The sequence below is a fragment of the Glycine max genome, chromosome 10 (assembly GCF_000004515.6).
Source record: "Glycine max cultivar Williams 82 chromosome 10, Glycine_max_v4.0, whole genome shotgun sequence".
In the NCBI taxonomy this organism is placed as follows: domain Eukaryota; kingdom Viridiplantae; phylum Streptophyta; class Magnoliopsida; order Fabales; family Fabaceae; genus Glycine; species Glycine max.
Genome location: NC_038246.2, coordinates 31,383,613 through 31,390,828, shown reverse-complemented (window position 1 = coordinate 31,390,828; position 7,216 = coordinate 31,383,613). Strand labels below are relative to the sequence as shown.

General features: G+C 27.6%; 1 pseudogene; it reads left to right on the top strand.

Annotated features, from left to right (window-relative positions):
• The first annotated feature begins 1,235 nt into the window (after positions 1-1,235).
• On the top strand, positions 1,236-5,233 carry LOC100819243 (mannan endo-1,4-beta-mannosidase 4-like; annotated as a pseudogene).
• Positions 5,234-7,216: the final 1,983 nt, after the last annotated feature.

Genomic DNA, 7,216 nt, shown 5'->3' with positions numbered 1-7,216 from the left:
CTTATCAAGAAGAAAAATAATAATAATATATATAATATCATAAAATCGAAATGAAATAAATAAATGATATATTAACAAATCATAAATAATAAATATTAATTTTTTTTGTTTGTTGAACATGATGTATGTGAGTATTGCATATTTCTGATACCGTGTTGAATTGCTACAAATAAAAAAAAATCAAAATAAAACAAAAGAAACAACAAACTCTAATGACCCATAAGGCTATAACCCATTATCAAAATAGAGAGTGGCATAAAATCTAATATTTTAAACAAATTAATGAAAAATAATCGGCACCGTACCAAACAGTTTTTTTAGGAGTCCTAACAACATACTCTAACATACTATTTTTTTTTTCTTTTCTTAATTCAATTTTAACATATTCTTTCTAACACACATTTTTTAATTAGTTAAAATTTATTAAAAATTATAAAAATAGAAGAATAGAAGAGATGTTCATTAAATAGGATGTGAAATTTCCAAAAAATTTATAATTTATAATAACTTTCAACTAATATAAAGATGTGCAAGGGTGGTTGCTCAAAAGAGGGTGTCACATAATATGTTTCTAGCATTTTTTAATTTTTTTTTTGACAGACCACCAGACAAAGTTTATTTAAAATAAAAAATATTTAAAATATTATAATTTAAAATAAATTCTTTCTTTGAACCAGTTTTTGGATTATTTGAGAATCAAGTACACATCAGGAAAATATGTGTACCTTACAACATCCATTTAAAAAGATGGTATCCTTAACTAAAGGTACAGAATAATGGTGATTTTATTTAATTACTTCTTTGCTTTAAAGAAAAATTCGCTAAATAGAAACTTTTTACTCTTAACTTTTTTTGACAAGCTAGCAAGCTTTATTTACTTATACTTATATATCCTTAAATCAAGTAGTTGTGTTAATTCATAAAAATATAACTGAATGCGAGACTTATCTTTAAATGTGGGGTCCAATCACATTTTTCAGTTTATGGTGGGACCTCTGCATGGCATGGCATGAACCATAATGCTCATAATTGTTTTGTTGATGTTCCATTTTTATATAAACTCCATCTTAGTTGTCTATTTTTCCATAGAACTGAAACTTCATTGTTCCTGAAACTTTTGTCCTCCCTTGCTTCTTTGTTTTCTTTCTTTAATTTTTTCCTGATTCCATAAGTTAAATTCTTGTGGAAAAAAAAAACGAAATTTTTTTGGGTTTTGTGAATTGTGGGACTAGATCATGGGATTCCAAAACTTGGTATGTATGATTTTTATAATAACATTGGTTATTAGTCAATACGAAAATTGTATGATTATTGGTCGTCATCATCACTTACACAAAAACTCAACCACCAAAATACTTCACGGTGGTTTCATTCAATGAAGTGGCACCCATTTTTATCTAAATGGAAAGTCACACTACTTAAACGGATTCAATTCCTATTGGTTAATGAATATAGCATCCGATCCATTTACAAGTTCTAAGGTCACTACAACTTTTCAAGAAGCTTCCCAACATGGTTTGAATGTAGCAAGAACATGGGCATTCAACGATGGAGGTTACAATAATGCCCTTCAAATTTCTCCTGGTTCTTACAACGAGAATGTCTTCAAGGTATCAATCGTATCTTAATTAATTTACTACCAAAATAGTTGTATGCTATTATTGTGTGCACACATGAGTAGTTTTTTTTTTCAAAAATAATTAAATATATTAATTTATATCTCAATAAAAGAATGATATTAATTACTCCCTTTCTTCTTATATATAAGACTCAATTACCTAATTCATTAAAATTAAGAAAAATGGTTAATTTAGTTGATAGTAATAATTTTGTCTTAAATTTATAAATTTTTCCAAAACTATTAGTGTCATTAATATTTTTCTCTTCTAATATTTTCTCAATACATTTTCTTTCTTCTTTTAATGAAAAATATTTCTAGTCTAAAAATAATTAATATAATAAATATTATAAATTAAGTCTTATAAAAAAACAAATATTATTTTAAACTTAAATCTTATAAATAACAACAAGGGATTACATTACTTTGAAAACAATGATATGAACAACGAGGAAAAATAAGAATATTATAAAAATACTTTTCTTTTTTAACAATGTTATTAATTTTATCATCAAAATTTATTACCTTACTTGCAACCTTCTTTTAATTTTTTTTTAAAAGCCATGTATACATGAAATTGTCATGTATCCCTTTCTTAAAAAAAGTCTTGAAACGTAAAAATTATATCATATTTTCCCTAATATATATATAATGGTTAAATGTGTTTCTAAGACTTACAAATAGAGTGATATTTATTTTTAGTTTTTCAAATAATAATTTATCTCATTTATGAAAATGTATCATGTTTAGACTCTAGTTTCTATCAATTAGGGACATAATTGTAAAGGACAGTGATTAAATACGATACATTTTAATAAATGAGAGTACAAAATATGGAGAATTGTAGGGACTAATTCTTTGGGCGAAGTGAAATGGTGATGCATGTGAAACTTTATTATATTTTTTTAATCATGGTATTAGTATAAAGTTGAAAGTAAAAATAAATCTTTCATGGAGATCTTGAGCACATGTAAGGTGAGTATTTTCCCTTAACATGATTTATTTTATATTAAAAAATCAATCAAAATTTGAATTTTACATCACTTGATCAAGGAACACAAATAATTACAACTTGTAACAATTTTATTATATATAATTTTATTGTTTGTTTTACAAATTTTTGTGTTTGTTATTAAATGGTATTTTAATTAATTTGGTGCTCTTTGGTGAACTCTATGTTTTGTAGGGATTGGATTTTATAATTTCAGAAGCAGGAAAAAATGGGATACGACTGATACTAAGTCTAGTAAATAACTGGAACGATTATGGTGGGAAGAGTCAGTATGTCCAATGGGCAAGAGAACGTGGTCAATATGTAAACAATGATGATGACTTCTTCACTCACCCTATTGTTAAGGAATACTACAAAAATCACGTTAAGGTAAGAACTAATTGTGAGGGTTGAGAATATTTAATTATAATTATTAGATTAAAATTAATTATTTAAATTACATATTTAATTATAAATTTTACATGCTTGTTTCTTACTTAAAGATTTCATGAGATTTGTAATTGAATACGTAATATGAATTGTTAATTAATATAATAATTGTGATTAAATGTTTTTATTTACATAATAACCAAAAACTCTGAACTAGATTATATGCACTTTTTTCATATGTTAATTAATATAAATTTAATCAAGAAACTATAGTATGGTGTTATGTAGTTTAATTTATTTTGATGAAATAATCATTTTTACAACTTCTTAAAAAAATGAAAAAATTATATTAAAAAATTGTATCAAATATGCTTTTAAATATGTGAACATACATAAATTTATGTAAAATAGTTATGAAGCTCAAATTTGGCTTGGTCAAGAGTTTTTTTATATCTTTAATAAAATTGGAATTTTGACCGATAAAATCTCAATAAATTCTCACAAGTGATTACTTATGTATGTTTCTTTCAAAAGATAAATTATTTTTGAACTATAATTACAAAAGTTACCATAATTGCAAGCTTTAATTTGCTAATAATTAATTTATGTAAGAAATTTTGTGCAATTTTATGCATTTCAATAAAAAAAAAAATTCTACTTTAGTTTCTTAATTAATGTCCTAAGAGCATTAATTAATATTTGTCTTAATTTTTCTTATGCATTGATGGGTTCATGGGCAAAAAATAGTCCATGATGTAACTTGTTTTACCTTTGGTCCTATATATGAAAAATAATTATCTAATTCATCAAGACCAATAAAAGTAGTTAGATTACTTAGTTTGTCATAAATTTTAATTTTATTTCAAGATTACCCATGACAGATTTAAGATATGATTATTTTTCAAAATATAACTTTTCAACCAATTAGTGTGTCTTGTTTTGTTGATAACTCAATAAATGCATCCAATGTTATGGGGAAAAGAGAGTAATCATTAATAGACCTCACAATTAATTAATTAGGGATAAAAAGGAAATTTACCAATGGTGATTTTATGTTTTTTATAATTAGGACCAAAAAAATGTTACATTTTGTTTCTTATATATAATATTAGAGGTAGTATTTGGAATGATTTTAAAAAAATATGGAGGAGTAGTTCTATGTATATATTCTTTACTAATATTATATTGTCCATACAAATTAAGCTAACAAAGTAATCATTAACTAATTAGTATGATATATTTGTTCAATTATTTAACCTTTCACTAATTTGGATTGTAATGCAGATTGTGCTAACAAGAAAAAAAAAATACTATAACTGGATTGACATATAATGATGACCCAACAATTTTTGCATGGGAACTTATGAATGAACCACGTTCCCAAAATGATTACTCTGGGAAAACAGTTCAGGTCTCCTTTTTTAAGATCTTTCTTTTTACTTTTGAATGTGTAATCAATTACAAAGTGTCATAGTTACACATCTCTTACTTAAAAATAAAGTTGTTGATATATATATATATATATATATATATATATATATATATAAACTCTGTTAAATACTACAGGATTGGGTGAGGGAGAAGGCCGCCTATGTGAAGTCTATTGATAGCAATCATTTACTTGAAGGATTTTATGGTGATTCAATGCTGGAAAAGAAGCAGTTCAATTTTGGAAATCAAGTAGGAACTGATTTCATTTCTAACAACCAAGTTCCTGAAATCGATTTTGCCACCATTCATCTTTATCCAGATCAATGGTAAATCCTCTATAAATCTTTTCATTTATTCACTATATATAATATAAATCCGTGTAATATCATGTATATTGCTAGTGGTATTAGTCAATGGATGCTAATGTTTAAGGTGAATTTGGATGTAGGGTATCAAACTCTGGCGAAACTGCTCAAGATGACTTTGTTAGCAAATGGGTGCAAGCCCATATTCAAGACTCAAACGATGTTTTAGGAAAGCCTATTCTTCTTACCGAGTTCAAAAAGTCTTCAAGGTCTTCAGGATACAATGTTGATAAAAGGGATAGTTACTTAGGGAAACTATACAATTTCATATTCAACAGTGCTAGCAATGGGGGCCCATGTGCAGGTGGACTTTTTTGGCAACTAATGGCCCAGGAAATGAATGGCTTGCATGATGGCTATGAAGTCATCTTTGATGAGAATCCTTCAACTGCCAATGTCATAACTCAACAATCTAAAAAGATGTCAAATCTTGAATAATTGCATGAAAAAAATATCCATCTCTTGTAATCAAATTATTTAGTCTCACTAGCCATCAAAATGGGGGTGTGGGATGATATAGTATCATAATAACTAATAAAAAAGGAAATTTAAAATAACACTTTGGATCAATAAATGTACCTTTGGAGATAGTAAAATTTATCATGTTTTATCGAGCACTCTAATGTAGCTCCATATGGAGCTTGTAGGCCTTGGATCTTCTTCATCAATGAAGTCCTTTGCTTCTTGAAGATCAATGGTAGCGAAATGGAGAAGGAAGAAAGATGATTGGAGACTTCACTTCAAGGAGAAGATGAGTCAATAAGAAACTCACCACCATAAGAAGTCATGGATAAGAGCTTGAAGGAAGGAGAAAAAGAGTGGAGGGAGAAGGAACATGAAATTTTATGCCTCAAATGAGGTCTGAACTTTGAAGTGTAATTCTCAAATGATCAAAGTTGAAAAAAATGCACGCACAAGGCCTCTATTTATAGCCTAAGTGTCACACAAAATTGGAGGGAAATTTGAATTTCTATTCAAATTTCGCTTGAATTTGAATTTGAATTTGTGGAGCCAAAATTTCACTAATTATGATTAGTGAATTTTAGCTATGGCTCAGCCCACTAATCCAAGATCAAGTCCAAGATTATCCACTAAGTGTGTTTAGGTGTCATGAGGCATGTAAAGCATGAAGGGCATGCACAAAGTGTGACTATATGATGTGACAATGGGGTGTAGCAAACAAATGCTCACCTCCCCCTTAAGATGGTCCAAAATTTAATTGGATTAGATTTCTTCCAATTCAATTAAATTTATCTCCCAACACACACACATCAATATAGTGCACTTAATGCATGTGAAATTACAAAACTACGTCTAATACAAAAACTAGTCTAGGTGCCCTAAAATACAAGGGCTGTAAAATCTTACATTATTAGGGTATCCTCCCTACACTATGAAGCCCTAAATATAAGGCCCAAAAATAATGAAATCTTAATCTAATATGTACAAAGATAAGTGGACTCATACTTAGCCCATGGGCTCGAAATCTACCCTAAGGCTCATGAGAATCCTAGGGCTTTCTCTTGCATCTCTAGCCCAATCTTTTTGGAGTCTTCTATCCAATGTCCTTGGGGGTAGGATTGCATCACACCCTAAGTTATAATTAAAGGTGTTCCAAAACACTAAATTGAATCATTTTTTTAACCAAATTGAATTAAAAATAAATGAACTGTTTTGTAAAAAAAAAAAATTGAATCAAATCTTATTTTTAACCAAATTGAATTAAAAATAAATGAATTGTTTTGTAAAAAAACTAAATCAAATCATTTTTTTAAAGGGTTTGGTTCAAATTGAACCATTTTCATGAAATGGTTCAATTTAAATTGAACTATTTCTTAAAGTGGTTCAATTTGGTTCTTTGAAAATTTGAACTATACATGAGAGTGAAACAAATAACTGAACCAAACCATTTGTGAAAACTATTTATACTAGATTTGACTATAGTTACAAACACTATATCATTAACATTGTTTTCATATTTGTTGGACACACATAAAAAATCTGTCTTAAGCATCTCATTTTTAAAGATTCAATTTTTGTCTAACACATTATTCAACCCCCGTTAGTTTGATATATGTTATTTTATTTATTGCGATGGACATTTGGCACACCTATATCACATGGTGATCCAAAAACATGCATTTTTTAAAAACATTGTAAATTTGTTTACAAACAATCAAAACTATATTGATTATCTTTATTTAAAATATTCTTAACTCTTATGTATTTTTATGAACTAAAGAAATCCTGATTACTATAATTATGAAATCATTTCCTAAAATTTAATAAATTGATTACCATTTTTTTTTGCTAAAAGAAAGGGGGCAACTAACCCCCCAGTTACAATGCATGAGAACCATGGGGGAAAACATATAAATAGTATTAGGGGAGGACATGGGTTGGTTTGGATTTGGTATGTGA